Genomic DNA, 17695 nt, shown 5'->3' on the forward strand with positions numbered 1-17695 from the left:
TGTGTGTGTGTGTGTGTGTGTGTGTGTGTGTGTGTGTGTGTGTGTGTTGGTTAGGGTTTTCTAGAGCGACAGCATCAATAGGATGTATATTCATATAGGAAGAGATTTATTATGAGGAATCGGCTCACACAATTATGGAGGCTGACAAGTCCCAAGATCTGCAGGCACCAAGCTGGAAGTCCAAGAGGGCTGGCAATGTGGTTCCAGCCTGGGTCCAAAGGCCTGGAGAACCAGCAGAGCTGATGGTATAGTTTCAGTCTGAAGGCCAGCAGGCTCAAAACCCATCAGGAAGAGCCCACGTTTGAGTTTGAGTCTGCAGGCAGGAGAAAAATCAATTACCCAGCTCGACACAGGAAATTCCCTCCTGTTCCTGGGAGGGTCAGGGTTTTTTTTGTTCCATTTAGAACCTCAGCTGATTGGATGGGGCCCATCCAAATTAGGGAAGGCAATCTGTTTTACGCAAGTTTACTAGTTCAAATGTTACTGTCATATAGAAACATCCTTACATGCATACCCAGGAAAATGTTTAACCAAATATGTGGGCACCCCGTTGCCCTGTCAAGTTGACACATAAAATTAACTATCACAATCTACACTTTGCAACTCCATACACCTCTCCTTAAATAGTACTTCTCTCCTTATAAAGATAGTAACAAGGTCATAATTCTGCCTAACATGATACAACTAATTATTCCATGTACAACCTCCTAGAAGAGAAGCTAAAGTCTTTGAGTGATTCCATCCTTGACATCCCACAAGTTAAGTACTATGGTATAAAAATAACAATACTTAAAATACGACAATATAAAATCAATACCTCTTATGTTACACTGTAAGAAAATAAGAGAGGGAAAAAAACCAAAGATATTTGCTTAACACGTGCACGTTCAAAGCAAAATAAGGAGGAAACACTCGTGACAATTTTAGTTCTTGTTTCTCTAACTGGTCACATGGTTGTAGCTGGTGTTTATAACTACCTTCTTCCACTCCCCCTTCTGTATTCCCTCTGCCTTTAGCAAGCACCTAGTTGGGCATGATTCTCTGCCTGGTTGGATGACTCAAACCTTCATTCCTGAAGGGTCTGGACCATTAGCGGCCTTGCTTGGATTGGGTTGTTGTAGTTTTCCATTGACTTCAATCACAGGACCTGGTAACAGTAAGAAGGCCCTAAGTAATCTCTGTATTGCAGACAAACGCTTCCTTACCTCCGCTGTGGGGCAGTAGTCCAGTTCCCCCCTGCTAATCAACATCAGTCACCCCAGCCAGTACAGAAACTCCTTCTCCACTTATTGATTCAGTGGCATGAGGAGCCCAGAGTGGCCAGGGGGCAGACTTAACTTCCAGTCCAATGGCATCATTATTGTGTCTCCTGGTGGAAGCATTCCTCCCTTTGGAACTAAGGCCTCTAGGCCAGAAGAGCACAGGGTCACAGGAACAGGAAGAAAAAATTTTGCCAGTGGGTCACCAGCGGTAATAGTAAGGGGTGTCACTGCCATTTCTACCCTTGATTCCTGGACCCGTGAATCCTGGCTAGGGGAGAAACAGCACCATATAATTGGACGCTGTTTCAAACCAGATACAATCTTCTGGAGAACCTTGCCCCAGCCCTACAAGGTACTGCTACCTGGTTGGCACTGTAATGAAGTCTGCAAAAGCCAATTCCACCACTCTATCCAGCTGGTTGTGTTAGGGTAGTAGGAAACATGTGTCATGGATGAGAAATCAAGTACTAGAAGAGCCCCTTTCACTTGTGGAATATGTTTTTATCATTGCATTTCATGCTTGGCACATTTAAGGAGTGTTTAATGCTCAGAATTTGCCTCTGCAGTCAGGATGACAGTAGCAAGCGGCAGGAGGCTCCCTGATCAAGCTTGTGGTTTGGCCAGCCACCTCGAAGCCACGAGCAGGGCAGAGAAAGGGATTCCCAGGTGGCCTACTAGACAGGGGCCTTCGTCCTCTATTTACCCCCAAGTACCCAGGTCAATGCTCAGCCCAGAGAAAGTAGATAATGAATAGTATTGAATTAACGGAATTTTCCATTTCATATATTTATATATATTTTTAACTAAAAATTTCAGGGGTGCCTGGGTGGCTCAGTCGGTTAAACTTCTGACTCTTGGTCTCGGCTCACGTCATGATCTCATGGTTTGTGAGATTGAGCCCCACATCGGACTCTGTACTGACAGCCCAGACTCTGCTTGGGATTCTCTCTCCCTCTCTCTCTGTGCCTGTCCCTTGCTTGTGTTCTCTCTCTCTCTCTCTCTCTCTCTCTCTCTCTCTCTCTCTCCCTCAGTAAATAAACATCAAGAAAAAATGGAACATTTCAGTGCTTGCTTCAGCAGCACATATATATACTAACACTGGAATAACCCAGAGAAGATTAGCATGGCCCCTGAGTAAGGATGACACACACATTTGTAAAACATTCTGTATTAAAAAAAAAAAAATAGTGGAATGTTTCACACCTTTTTTTTTTTTTTTTAAACCTGTCATTGTCCAACTGTGGTTTAACAGTGATCCGTAAAGAAAAGAACACTACCATACCATTTCACTAGCCCTCAAGTAATCACAGCTAGTGTAGGGGGAGTGTAGGTTAGCAGGAGAAACACAAGAGGTTAGATGTTGCAGTTCCAGCCCTGGCCCTGGCTCTTTCTCTCCGCGTGACCTTGGGCTAGTTGCTGTCCTTCCCTAGGCCTCAGTGTCCCCCAGCCATGAAATGATGGAGTTGGTTGTTCCCTTCAGGGCTAAGCTGCCCTGAGCTTATAACCTCGTCTTAATCTCCAGATTCAATTAAGTGTCGTATTTCTAGAAAACCCAGATTCCTACTCTAGGGTCCCTGGGTCCCAGGCCCCATAGAATGACAGATCTCTCTTGCTATTCATGACTTCCCCTTGTGCAGCCACGGACGGTTCCTCTGATGAGACTGCTCTAGGGGACTGGGAGGAAGTGTTGGTGCGAGAGGCTTAGGTCTCCTCTTCCCTCCCCTGTACCCCCGCTCCCCAGAAGCCTGGGCTTTGGGAGAAACGAGTGCTCTAGGCAAGGAATAAGCAAGCTTCCAGCTCTATTGCTGTGAGATTATTCTGTTGTAATTTGATCTGAGACCACTGTCACATAGGATTATATGAATGAACAGCTTTAAAAAGTGAGAACAAAAGGAGGGTGTAGCTACTTTTGTCAACTCAGTAAACATGGCTTAGTTACCTGTCAGGTGCCAGGCCCTGTGCTGGCCACCACCACGGGAGCCTGGCAGGGACTCTGCCCTTCAGTGCTCAGCCCACTCAGGCTGGGAGTGCAGGCATGATACACATGTCCTAAATGGACCCAGACAGGGAGCTCAGGGAAAGGACTGGTTCTTACTGGCGGAAGGCTCCACAGAGCAGATGATTGATGCACTGGGCCCTGGGGTTTTTCCGAGTCAAGAATAAAAACAAAGAATTTTAGGCCAATTGGAAGCCATGAGCAAAGTCTCATGTGCAGAAGGTAATTGGGGATGGTAACTAGAATCTCAGTGCAGTTTGTGTAGGGGGTTAGATGAACTTGGAAGGAGGTTTAGGCTGGATAATGGTGGAGGGAGGGGGATTGCAGGGCCAGCCCAAGAGTTTAGACTTTTCTCCGTAGGCCTGAGGAATCTTTGAGGGGCAATGACTTGGTGAGCTTGCTGGTTCCAGGAGCTCTGAGAACCAATGACCAGAGCAGGTGCCAGTGAGATGGGGGAAAGGTGGAAGGCCCAGCAGGTGGTGGGAGAGTTCCTTTCTGAAGATAAGGAAGGGCTCTGCCCTTCTCTGCAACTTCCCACCGTGTTGTAGAATGTTTCTGTTCCTGGGGCAGAGAAGTGCAGGCTCCCAGAGGCCCCGCAAGGCCTGCTGCCTCCGGCCTTCTCGGGCTGTTGGAGTTGCTCCGAGCCCCCGGGTGGAGATGGGGTTAGATGAGGCTGTGTCTGCAAGTCAGGTAGGTGATGCCAAGGGTCGGAGCCAAGCATCAGACCCGAGCAGGGGAGGGGGTGGGTAGAAGAGCCCTTTCAGAACTGGGGGTGTGGGCCCGAAGGTCTGCTTGAGCCCCAGCTGGGAGTTCTGTGTCATCTCTAGCCTGGCAAAGAGTTCTGCCAGCCACCCCACCCAAATTCAAAGTCTTTGGCCTCAGCAGCAAATCCCCAGAGCCCCTGTGCTTCTCACACAGCCAGCTTCCCCCAGCCCTCCTCCCAGAAGGTCAACAAGAAGGTAGGTGCCCCCTGGAGGGATAGAGAGCCCAGGACCCAGAAAGCTAACTTACCCAGGTCACGGGACCAGGGCGTGGAGACTCAGATTCCAGGCAGGCTTCAGGTGCTCACACAACTTCCACTCTGGCAGGAGGAAAGTAAATGCGCATTTGGATTTGGAGGAGGGTTGAGCAATCAGAGACCTGTGATTCTCATACCATTGTGGTTTCAAAATGGACGTTTTCAAAGACCCCTTTCTCTCTGAGTTCAAGGACAAGGAAAGAGCAGTCAGAAAGAGGATAGGAGGTAACGGAGGCCAGTGGGTTTTTTTGTCCCAGCCACACAATTGGCCCCTTCATGGAGATGTCTCTGTTACCTGATTTGCAAGTCAGTGTGTGACTTTTGAAGAGATCTAGTGGGCCTCCCTACTTTCTGAGAGTGCAAACATTCCAGCTCGGTTTCACCCACCCTTGGCCCGAGTTGTGAGGTCAGCATGGGGAGAGGCCAAAGGTATGCAGACCAGGAGAGGCCTCGGAGCCAGGCACCTGGGAGGGGCACAGGGACCAGGAGAGCCCATGTCCCCAGCTTTCAGAGAAGGAGCTGACCGAGAGAGGGGAAGGAGGTTGCTCTAGGTCACATGTCCAACAGAACCAGACCAGGCCCCGGGTCCACTGCCCTGTCTGTTGCATGCTCTATGGCTTGCGTTTTCATTTCTGTTTAACACATGCTTGTATGGCAATTTCTGCACACAGGCAGCATTCTGGGCACTTTGAAAATATTAATTCATCCAACCATCATCATAATCCTGTGATGCAGGCATTTTCCAGATGAGAAAACTGAGAGGTGAAGTAAATCGCCTAAGGTCCCACATCTAGGCAGTGGATGAGCCATGATGTGGTTCTGAGAGCCCCTGTGAAGGTTCATGGGTGTCTCAGGAAGATAGTTTGAGCCACAGATGTGCTCTGGTTTTGTTACTGGGGAGAGTGCTGTATGGCAGACCATCCTCCTTTCTTCCTGGATGCAACCTGCAGTGCGGTCCAGGTTCAGTCCTGGCTCTGCTCCCAACTCAGGCAGGCGCTTTCCCTCTCCAGGGCTCAGTTTCCCTATCTGTGAAAGGGATGCAGTCAGCCTAGGTGCCTTCAGACATCCCCTCCGGCTCTAACCAGCTATGATTTTATGAGCTATTGCTGGCAATCTTGTTACCTGAATTCAGCTGACGCTTCAGAGGGTTAGGTTTTCAGTGATGCAATTGTTAAGCCCCGGTGTCACGTGACAGGGTAGAGTACTCGGAGTTGGAAGGCAGCTTTGTTTGCGGCAGAGGGTTCCAAGCTTGTGCGCATGAAAAAAAGAAGAAAAAAAAAAAGTCCCTGAAACTTTCTATCTCTCACTCTGCGGCCTGGAAAAACTCGAGCTTATCATGAGATTGCTGCACTCGGACTCCCGCGGGAGAGGAATGCTCCTTGTGCTAAAAGTATCCACTGTTGACTGATTCCCCAAGAGGATCTGCCCTTTCTCTCTCTCTCTCTGGAGTTAAGTGGATGCTGCTCTGAGGCCGAGCCAACTCCTTGGTTCAGATCGCCTTTGCACCAGGCAGTGGGGAAAATGGGCAACACACAGAAACATTCAAGAATGACAGGTCACGCTGTGACTTGTGCCAGGACCAGTGTGCAAGCTCTTATGGGATCAATAGATGGCTAACATTTCCTGGTTGTGCCACGGGCAGAGCTTTGCATAGCTGATCTCCTTCATTCCTCTGAGAGGATCCGTCATGGGCATCATTTTAAAGATGGGGAAACTGAGGCCCAGAGAGATGAAATAATCTGCCCAGGATGCAACACAGATAGTGCTGGGATTCCAGCCCACAGTCCTGAGCCATTAGCCTGTGCTGTTGACCACAGCCTCCTAGGAGCACATGTGGGATGGGGCCGCCCAGGGGGTAGAGGGGGGGAGTTGCCAGCAGGTTGTTTTTTCCAATATGATTTCCTTTGAAGTTGTGTTAGTTTCTCCATCAATACTAATCTTTAAAAAAAAGAAAGAAAAATACCATCAAGGTAAAGAGTTTATTTGTAAATATTGCTTGATAGTGAAGCTTTGGGGAAAAGGAAGACTTTTTCTTAAGTGTCTCAGTAAAAGGATTAAAATATTAGCAAGAGGGAAGTTGGTAGAGATAATCCCAACCTTATAAAGAAATAGAGTTCTATGAGTTGGTTTTGAAGTCAGCCATCGGGACTCCATGGCACGTTATAGCCACAGAAACAACAGTGCAAAACTACAGTCCCCCTGCAGGGCCCGAAATAATAATAGTAACGATAATGGTAATAATAGCTATATTCTCTGTTGAGGTGAGATCTTCTTTACATGCCAGGCACTGTGCTGAGTGTTTTATGGGCATCATCTCATAAAATTGCTACAAGGATCCTGTGAGATTGGTCCTTCAAGGTTGGGGTTGAAACCATCCTACGAAGAGAAATAGATGCCCAGAATCACACAACTGGTAGGCTACAGGCCAAGTTCAGGCAGACCTCTTTCTCTTAGTCCACAATATGCATCAAGAGCTCTGAGAACAAGGGGCCATGAACTGCAGGAAGAAATGATGAAAGAGAAAATTTCGAACTGCGGAATCTCAGAGCTGGAAGGACCCTTAGAAACCCTCTAACCCTCCCTCCCCCGCCCCTTGCATAAAGGTACATGATGCAGGGAAAGAAACCCACATTTATGGCGTCCCTCCCGGACACATGTCATTCATTCACTTGGTGCTTTATGCATTTCATTGACTCCTCATACCAACTCTATGAGGTAAGTGGTAATATTGACATTTTAATGATGAAAAAACAACAACAAAACCCCTGAAGCCCAAAGAGGACAGAGGTCTTATTCAAGGTCATACAGCAAGTCAGCCAGAGACCTAGGATGAGAACTTGGGACTTCCTGTCACATCACTGTACTTCCCATCAGACTCCACAAAATCATAAAATCCTCCCTACTCATGCCCCAAATGGCACCCAGTAAGCCAGAGGACACTCTTGGCCATACAGGAAGCAGCCAAGTTTGGTCCACAGGGCTATGGTTCTCCCTTGTAACACAAACCAGCAGAATTGCAAGCCCAGGACAGAAGTAAACAGTTGAAATGGAAAGAAATAAATCTCTGCTCTAAAAATAGGCACACATCCTTAGAAACACTGCCGGCCATGCACAGAACCAAGGATGGGCCTGGCAGGGGGAGGGTGAGTGAGGCCAGGTGTCAGTGTGTCCCCACCCTAAGCTCTGTCTTCTGGCCCCATGACTAGCTCCCCGCACCCCTCTCTAGCCTCTCCGAAGAGCCCTCCTCTCTCCTTGGTCCCTCTTCTCCTGCTTCTTTGCTAGGAGACCTGGTGGTCCTGAAGCCCTTCACTCCTCAGTTCAAAACCCTCCCATTTCTCCCAACCCCCTCCCCCCGCCCTCCCACCAAGCCCCCAGCACTGCACCTGCCCCACACTGAGGACACTGAGCAGTTTTCTTTTGACATTTTTAATGGGAAACATTCAAAACCCATAGGAAGGTACAGACAATACCTATGCTCCCATCATCTGCATTTAACAAAAGTAAAAATTTTACCTTATTTTATTCAGATCACCCTTAAAAAGAAAAAAATCACAGTAGCTAAAGTTTAAACCCTGCCTTCTAGTCTCTTCCCCATCTTTCCCACTCTGTGAACACTGTCTGCTTGAGAGGCAGCAAACCAAGCACCCACAACATCAGATAGGTAATAGACATGAAGGGAGGGAGATACACCAATTTCTTGAGGCACATGGTTCATCTTTACTTTTTCCATCCTGGTTCATCTTTTACTTTTCCGCTCTTATTTTTAATGTTTATTTATTTATTTTTGAGAGAGAAAGAGCAAGCAGGCTAGGGGCAGAGAAAGAGGGAGAGAGAGAGAGAGAGAGAGAGAGAGAGAGAGAGAGAGAATCCCAAGCCGGCTCTGTGCTATCAGCACAGAACCCAATGTGGGACTCAATTTCAAGAGCTGCACGACCATGATCTAAGCCGAAATCAAGAGTCTCACACTTAACTGACTGAGCCACCTAGGCGCCCCCACTTTTCCACTCTTGAAAGCGATGTGGACAGAAGAAAGTTTTCACTTGCCACTTAACCTTCCAGGAAGATAAGTAACAACACAGTCAGTGATGAATGGTAACTGATTCTTGACCCGTGTCAGTGACAGGAGGGGGTAGTGGGGACAGAAGCAAACAGGACATTTTGTGTTTACTAAAGGGCACTTGCCATTCAGCTCCACCAGTTGTTGCCAATGTGGAAGGGAAAGCTCAATATGGCCAGATCATTTAATTTTTCAAGAAATGGTGGATATCTGAATTTTTACGTGCAAGTTCCCTCTTTTTAAAATGTTGATACCACATTTAAATGCACAGACCAAACCAGCCCAAGTCTTGGCATTTATTTGGACTATAGGCCTCCTAGTTTGCAACTCAGGCTCTGTTTCATATGACAGGCTTTTGTTTCTGTTTATACACACACACACACACACACACACACACACACACACACACACACAAATATATATAAATATGGTTAGATATACGAAAAGCACCTAACCCAGTACCTGGCACATAGTACCTGCTTGACAAATGTTTGTCGAAACTGAACATATGATTTGCCCACTAGAATCTAGGTTTCCTAAATTTGAAGCCACATTGTACCACCAGATATAGGGCAGCCAGGTATAGATGTGTTAAGTTGTGCATTGCAGGAGACGTTGTTCACATAAACCAGAGAACAGATAATGTCCTTGGAGTTGTGCAGTGCACAACTTGCACAATCAAATGCAGATATCCTGAGTGTCCCCATAATGCGGTACCTGGTCGGTTGAATGGAAATGAACAATTATGCCCTATGATGATAAAACTCCCTGGCAATAAGCTCTATCTGTATGGAGTTCACACCTGTATTCCGCAGTATGACACTAATAGGGCTTTTGAAATTCATTTTAGAGAAGGAGGATCCAAAGCCAGAGAGCACCATCACACTTCTTGTGGCCTCACAGCCCTGGGATGAGAACCTAGGTTGTCAGATAGGATGCAATTTGGCTACGAGTATAAGAGACTCAAAATAACACTACTTGAGCAGTGGTTTATTCACCCCTCAAGTACAAGTCCAGAAGTGGGCAGTTTAGGGCTGGTATGGAGCTCAGCTCCCCAAACTTCCCAGCATCCCAGATTCCATCCAGCTCGTCTCTGGCCATCCCTGGGGTGTAGTCTTCATCCTCACGGTCCGGGGTGGCGGCCGTGATAGCTGCACACAAGGCATTGGAATAGAGAGAAGGGGGAGAAAAAGGAAAGGAGAAAAGCCATTATGTAAGTGCCTTTTAAGGAAGGTTACTGGAAATCACCGTTAGACCCTTCTCATGGACCAGGGCTGAGTTCTGTGGATCAACCTACCTGCAAGGGGGCCTGGGAATAGTCGTCTTTAATCCGAGTGGCTTTCTGCTCAGCTGTAGGAGTAGAGTGCTTTTATTACCAAAGAAGGGGAGACATGATATCGGGTACTGTTTGGAGTCTGTCACTGTGAGTTTGCCAGTTTGATGGCCTAATGTCCTGCTCTGCCTAAGGCTCTGAGGCAGAGTGAGAAAAGTTGGCAGGAAATTGGGGCACCTGGGTGGCTCAGTCGGTTGAGCATCCGACTTCAGCTCAGGTCATGATCTTGCAGCTTGTGAGTTTGAGCCCCGCGTCGGGCTCTGTGCTGACAGCTCAGAGCCTGGAGCCTGTTTCAGATTCTGTGTCTCCCTCTCTCTCTGTCCCAACCCACTCACATTCTGTCTCTGTCTCTCTCAAAAATAAATAAACATTAAAAAAAAAAAAAAGTTGGCAGGAAATTAACCAAATCTAGGCCCTTAGAGAAAACATCACAAAAAGGGCAGTTTAGCATTTCCCAAAATCCCCGTCAGTGGGTGAACCCCATCCTGGACACCCCCACCCTAGCACCTCTCATGTATCCCCCTACCCCCAACCTGCTTGGGGCAGCAGGTGTGATGTTGACCCGAAGGTGTATGGGCGATACCATCGTTCCCGAGCTGGAGCAGAGTGTTGTATGACTCTGGACTATTCAGAGTACATTTTCTTAGCGCACGGTGCTTGGTGTTGGGGATGCAGAGAGGACAAATATACATCGCAGCTGGCCCCTGAGGGGCACTCTGTCTCCCCAGGGAGAGATCCAGCATAGATGTGCTCCAAGACAGAATACGATGAGCATTGCATAAGCACTGGCAGGAAGCCTAGGAAAGTTTGGACAGAGAATTACCGGATCGATGTGGGGAGCACTGCAAAGGCCGAGCAGGGTGCCCGAGGGAAGGGCTTTAAAATTTTTTTTTTTTCAACGTTTATTTATTTTTGGGACAGAGAGAGACAGAGCATGAACGGGGGAGGGGCAGAGAGAAAGGGAGGCACAGAATCAGAAACAGGCTCCAGGCTCTGAGCCATCAGCCCAGAGCCCGACGCGGGGCTCGAACTCACAGACCGCGAGATCGTGACCTGGCTGAAGTCGGACGCTTAACCGACTGCGCCACCCAGGCGCCCCAAGGGCTTTAAAAGACAAATTCAGGGGCGTAGGTGGAGGGGAATGCCAGGCAGAGGGCACAGCCTGAGCACAGGCATGGTGATGTGAGAGCAGGGCGCGGCCGTGGAATGTGGAGCAGCCCAGAGAGGCTGGAACAGGGAACACTTGAGGACAGGAGTGTGTTGGGGTCAAATCATGAGAAGTTCTCTGTACCTGGCTGATGAATTTGTTGGTGATTCTGGAGGTTAGTGGAGACACTGAGCATTTGTGACAGTACTGAGGAATGACACAGATGTTGATGTTGGGGGGGTTTGTCTGGCTGGCGGGAGGGGAAAGGAGAGGGAGAGGCGTGAGGCAGGGAAGCCAGCCAGGAGGCAGCTCTGATGGTCCCACTTGGAGGCATGACAGTTGATGGAGGATGGTCTGCACAGGATGCAGACACTTCAGAATGCTGCAGCTTCAGACTCACCCAGACTCCTTCCCCTAGCAGGCCACGCCCCCTCGTCCCGCCACACCCTCGTCTGTAATGTGCTTTCTGTCCCCTGTAAGACCCTCTCCTCTGTCCTCCTCACCTGGCTTTTTCCTGCCTGGTCCACTGGGACTCACTGAGCTCAGGAACCACCTCCTCCAAGAAGCTGAGTACAATTGCTCACACATGGACATGTGTCTCCCCTCTAGCTATGGGCCCCGGTGGAGCAGAGTCACGCATTCATTGTCTCAGGATGCCCAGGGCCCAGCACAGCAGGGAACGTGGAAGATTTTTCTTGAATGTGAGGCAGAAAAGGAGGATAAGAACATGGGGGAAGGGAAGGTTTGGCCCACCTTGTGCCATGAACACCAGAGTGAGATAAGTGTGCTGTTAGGACCAATAAGCCCCACCACAAATGGACTTGGCCACAAACGTGCCTTTGAATGTCAGCACTAATGCCCTAAAAAGTTAACTGGGGGAAGTAGCAACTATTGGGTTTCACCGGTCCCGTAGCAAGGTCAAGGCAGCGGAGCCAAAGGCCTGGATCTTTCTGGAGAGCAAGAGAAGGGGGGAAGATGCCCAGAGTGTGTTGGGGTGGGAATATGTTCGAAGAGGGGGGGGGGCCCTTAAAAGATTGGACCCCGCCCATCCCCCTCTGTCGGGGGGGGGTTTTTGGGGGGGGGGCCCCCCCCCACACCTCTCTGGTTAAGCCCCCCCCCCCCCCCCCCCCCCCCCACCAGACAAGAGAGCTCTGTTGAAGCCCCACTGAATGATATCTAGTGGGATCTAGAAGTCACTGGTCAGGAATGCAGAGGCAGAGTGCTCTATATCATCCAGGCCCTGAGGAGCTAGAGGGCCTCATTTTATACAAGGGGAAACATACCTGGGAGATAACTGGAAAATAAAAGTCCTCAAGTCCAGTTAAAAAGATATTCTGTGGCCAGATACCTTCTAATTGGGTGACTGGCCTATAAAATGTTGGTCTTGCAGATGTGGTGGAAGGGGAGGGAGAGGGGCCATCTAGGATAGGGTTAGGTCGTTTAAAATGGGGTGGAGGAGAGAAGTCAGTAGGCATTTTGCAAAGTTCAGCCTCCTGGGTTTCACTCTTCCCCCAGGACTGTAACTCCATGCTTCTGGGCCTCAGTTTCTCCATCTGCAAACCGAGACTAGTTTGATAAGGAGGTGAGCTCTGGCTTTCTAACACTTGGAGAGGAAAACTGGTTCTCATATGGCACCACATCTGGTTTCCAGGATCTGTTCCTAGAGGAAGGCTGTCAGGTGGGATGGAACATTTTCTGTGGCTTGGAAGTCAAGAGTCTTAGGCTGTCAGTCCAGCATATGACCTCAAACTAGGCCCTTCGCCTCCCTGACCCTCAGCCGGCTGCTCCCAGTATGCAGCAGAGATTGTACCACATGACCTGTCCTCTTCTGAGGAGTCGTGTTGCGGTTCAGTCACAGAACAGGAATCCAGGTCTCCTGGAGCTGGAGTTAAAGGTGGGGGCACCTTTAACATTCCTTCGTCTTTATATACAAGCTGATTTATTTAGGAAAAGTGATAAAACTGCTTGTTTTTTCGTTGCCGTGAAGAATCAGATTAGGGGACAATTTATGTATGATTAGTCACCAGTCTGGAAATAGTCATACTGATTCTTGGGTATGCTAATACAGTGTCATCCGTATATGAACTCAGGCTTCCTGGCTTTTTCTGTGCCTCAGTGTCCTCAGTGGAAATGAAAGAATTGGCCCAGAGTCTCTCTTAGAGCTTTGCAGCACTGAGCTGCCAGAAATCCACGATCCTTTCAATACATTGTGTGTGTGTGTGTGTGTGTGTGTGTGTGTGTGTGTGTGTTGTGTGCCTGTGTTGCCTGCACGTTGTACATGTGTGCACGTCTCAACAAGCCCACAGTGGTCCTGGCTGGAATGGCTTCTGACATAGCTCTAACTATCTATAGCAATGATAATTGTGCAGATATTTGATATGTGGTCTTACGGGCACCGGTTGGCAGGGTGTTAGAGCTCCTAACAGCACATTTAAGGATACAGCAAAGTTTCCATTGTCCTGTGGACAACTGGACCCCAGAGTGTGGGTGTGAAAGTTAATTTAAGATGTTAACCTGTCAAGCTGCACATCCAAGTTTTAATTTTACAACATTTAGAAGGAAGTCACCATTTAAAAACCCAAGAGTAGGGAAACACCGAAAGAGATTGCCTAATTTTTTTCCCTTGTGATTTTTCCAAAAACATATTAAACTTTTCATGTGTTTTTAAAAAATTTTAAACCACTAAATTTAAAACTCACACACACACACACACACACACACACACACACACACACACTTCTTTCTTCCTCTAGCCCAGAGCCTGACATGGGCAAGACACTCAAGTAAATATTTGTCAAATAAATGAATGAATATCTTGACCTTCTCTACACTGAATTCTAGTCTGATGGGAACCTTAGGTCAGACATGGCAAAATGCGGTAGCCCACGGACTTGGTCTGGACTGCAGATGTGTTTTATTTGACCTGAACATGGTTTTTAAAATATTTGGATTTTGTGCCAATATTTAAAAACCAAGAGCTTCCACATAAAGATGAGCAGATCTAATGGTGTCACCCATATTCTTACATGGCAATAATTCTCTGGAGTTGAGTCGTGTAGAGGCACTGTAGTGTGCCACAGACCCCATCACCCCACAAGCAACTACCAGATGTAATTTTAGCCTAAGATCAGAGAGCCGCCCTCCTCATAGGAGTACATTTCCAACTGTAAGGACATGAAGACATGATTTGAGTCCTACCTAACAAGGTTGTCTCCCAAAGAAAATCTCATCCCTAACCAACCTGTCTTTGGAGTGGAGATACATGTGTGGTGTGTGCAAGTAAATACCTATTCCCCTAATGCAGAATTAATTGATCACTGCCCTGGAGAAGCCACACTGATGCTTCCCTTTGAAGTTAGTACAAAGAAGGACCTGCCCAGCAGATTAACCCTGTACACACTTTAAGATGAGGAGAACGAGACAAATTCTTTCAAGGTTAGAGGTTCCAGTTACCGCAGGCAGTGTGGAAGTATACAACCTTAACAGGTAATGTGGAGGCGAGTGATAGACATTCTCTGCTATTCAGTGAAATAGACCTCCTTTTAGGATCTTGATTAACTTGAAAACCAAAGCAATGCAGAGTTTTCCATACATGCAGGAGTTGAGACTTTCCTCTCAATTCACCTCCCCCATTTACCTGCCCCCTCCCCAGTTGCTCCAAACTAGATATCTCTTTGCGGGGTCCTGTCCCTGCCTGTTAGCAACCTGGATACATAATACCCACAGATACTTATTGAATGAACAAGCAATACAAGAATGAAAGATACATCTCTACATATACCTGTTCACAAAATAACTCTCCTAGTCAGAGCCACCAAGAAAATGGTTGTAGTATTTACCTTCCCTATTGGATAGCTTGGGTCTGAGACTCAGTTTTAGGTTTTAAGAGTCCTGAGACATCCAAGGCAGTATTTTCTTACCCATTTAACTTCTCAATGACTAATTTACCTGGTGAGGCTTATCACATCATCAAACAGGACACCATTTTAAATTTGGCCAGCTCCAGCCTGGCCAGTCTCAGCATCACTGCTGACCACTGGCACACGAAGAGCCTTCTGCCCTTGGTGGTCCCTGACCATTTAGTTAGCTACTGCATTAGCCACTTTTCTAATTTTTCCCTAGATAACGTATGCCATTTATAAATAACAGCTTTATTTGAGATATAATTCACATGCTATAAAATTCTCCCATTTGAAATGTACAAATCAGTGTTTTTTAGTGTATTCACAGAGTTATACAAACATCACCACAATCAATTTTAGAACAATTTCATCACCTAATAAACCCATGCCCATTAGCTCTCACTCCCTATTTATTTCTCTCCAGCCTCCCCAGCTTGAGGCAACCACTAATCTACTTCCTGTGTCTATAGATTTGACTATTCTGGACACTTCATATAAATGGATTCAAATACTGTGGTCCATTGTGACTGGCTTCTTCCACTTAGCATCATGTTTTCAAGGTTTCGTCTATGTGGTGGCATATGTCAGTACTACGTTTTTTTTGTTTTGTTTTGTTTTGTTATATCACCAAATAGTATTGTCGTGTGGATGTACTGCATTCTGCTTATCCATTCATCACTTGATGGACATTTGAGTTGTTTCAACTTCTTGGCTATTCTGAATAATATATGAAGTTCATTTATAAGTTTTTGTATGGACATCTCCTTTCATTTCTCTTGGGTATTTACCTAGAGTGGGATTGTTGCACTATATGATAACTATGTGTAAGCTTTTGAGAAACTGCCAGACTGTTTTCCAAAGTGGCCACACCATTTTGCATTCCCACTAGCAGTGCATGAGGGTGTCACTCTCACCACATCCTCACCAACACTTGTGATTATCTGTCTTTTATTTTATTTTTTTAACATTTATTACCAAGAGACAGAGAGAGAGCATGAGTAGGGGAGGGGCAGAGAGGGGGAGACACAGAATCCGAAGCAGGCTCCAGGCTCTGAGCTGTCAGCACAGAGGCTGACGCGGGACTCAAACTCGTGAACCCTGAGATCATGACCTAAGGCAGTCAGAAACTTAGCTTAACCGACTGAGCCACCCAGGTGCCCCTGTCTTTTTTATTATAATCATTCTGGTGGGTCTGAAGTAGTGTCTCATTCTGGGCTTCATTTGCATTTCCCTGATGGCTAATAGGGTTGAGCATCTTTTTTATGTGTATTGGCCGTTTTTGTGTCTCTCTTGGAGAAATGTCTATTATTCAGATCATTTGCCCATTTTAAAATTGGTTTATTTGTCTTATATTTTGAGTTGTAAGAGATCTTTATGTATTCTGGATACTAGACCCTCATCAGATAGATGACTTGTAAAACTTTTCTCCCAGTGGGTTGTCTTTTCATATCCTTGATAGTCTCCTTTGAAACATGAACATTTTTTATTTTGATGAAGGCAATTTATCGACTTTTTTCTTTTGTTGTTTATTGTTTTAGTAACATATCCAAGAAACCATTGCCTAATCCAGAGTCACAGAGATTTATGCCTGTTTTCTTCTAAAAAATTTATGGTCTTAGCTCTTACATTTAGATCTTTGATCCATTTGGACTTAAGTTTAGTATATCATGTGAGGTCACATGCCAATTTTTGAAAACAAGTTAAAATGAGAAATAACCAGGAGTTTTAAAATATGCAACTATGTTTGGTTTTTTGTTTTTTTTTCCATTTAGCTTTATTTTTTTTAATATGAAATTTATTGTCAAATTGGTTTCCATACAATACCCAGCTCTCATCCCAACAGGTGTCCTCCTTAATGCCCATCACACACTTTCCCCTCCCTCCTACCCCCTATCAACCCTCAGTTTATTCTCAGTTTTTAAGAGTCTCTCATGGTTTGCCTCCTTCCCTCTCTTTTTTTTTTTTCCTCTTCCCCTCCCCCATGGTCTTCTGTTAAGTTTCTCAGGATCCACATAAGAGTGAAAACATATGGTATCTGTCTTTTTCTGTATGACTTATTTCACTTCTGTTTGGTTTTAATTGAATACCATGTTATGTTTTATTAAATGTACCATTTAATGGAGGAAAAAACTTTAACTCCTAAAGAGGCTGATATTCTCAATATTTACTTTTAAAATCCAATAAGCTAAGAATTGTGAGAAAAGGCCTTTGATGTTTTTGTTTCTTTTATTTTATTTATTTTATTTTGAGAGAGAGAGAGAGAGAGAGGGTGTGTGTGTGTGTGTGTGTGTGTGTGTGTGTGTGTGTGTGTGTATACATACATGCACAAGCAGGGTAGGGGCAGAGAGAGAGGAAGAGAGAGAATCCCAGGCAGGCTCCATGCTGTCAGCACAGAGCCCAATAAAAGGCTCTATCTCATGAACAGTGAGACCATGTCCTAAGCTGAAATCAAGAGTTGGATGCTTAACCGACTGAACCACCCTGTCACCCCTGATGTTTTTATTTCTTAAAAAACCAACTGCTTTCAGAAAAGATGTAAATAAGTGAAGCCATACTTTAACATGCTATATAAGTAGTATTTTTAAAGGACATTAAAAACATCTTTATTTCCCTATTGCAATGATATGGGCTTCAGTTTAACAGTGGTTCTCAGGGCACCTGGGTGGCTCAGTCGGTTAAGTGTCCAACTCTTATTACAGCTCAGGTCATGGTCTCACAGTTGGTGGGATCGAGCCCCACATCGGGCTCTGTGCTAACAGTGTGGAGCCTGCTTGGAATTCTCTCTCTCTCGCTCTTTCTCTGTCCCTCCTTGGCTTGTGCGCTCTTTCTTTCCCTCAAAAATAAATAAATAAACTTTTTTAAAAAAGAGGAAAACAGTGGTTCTCAATTAGGGGTGATTTTGCTACCCAGGGGACATCTGGCAATGTTTGGAGATATTTGTGGCTGTCACATCGTGAAAGTGAGGTGCTACTGGCATCCA

The 17695-nt window shown here is 46.3% G+C and overlaps 1 protein-coding gene and 1 non-coding gene across 3 annotated transcripts in view; both read left to right on the forward strand.

Annotated features, from left to right (window-relative positions):
- Positions 1 to 17695, forward strand: part of TMOD1 (tropomodulin 1) — an 87260-nt gene that overhangs the window by 21271 nt on the left and 48294 nt on the right. The gene's annotated exons all lie outside the window — the stretch shown is intronic.
- Positions 2327 to 2437, forward strand: LOC121035207 (U6 spliceosomal RNA). The gene has a single exon (XR_005792795.1). It is a non-coding gene; the product is annotated as a U6 spliceosomal RNA (small nuclear RNA).

The sequence above is a fragment of the Herpailurus yagouaroundi genome, unplaced genomic scaffold (assembly GCF_014898765.1).
Source record: "Herpailurus yagouaroundi ecotype Mexico unplaced genomic scaffold, PumYag 160, whole genome shotgun sequence".
NCBI lineage: Eukaryota > Metazoa > Chordata > Mammalia > Carnivora > Felidae > Herpailurus > Herpailurus yagouaroundi.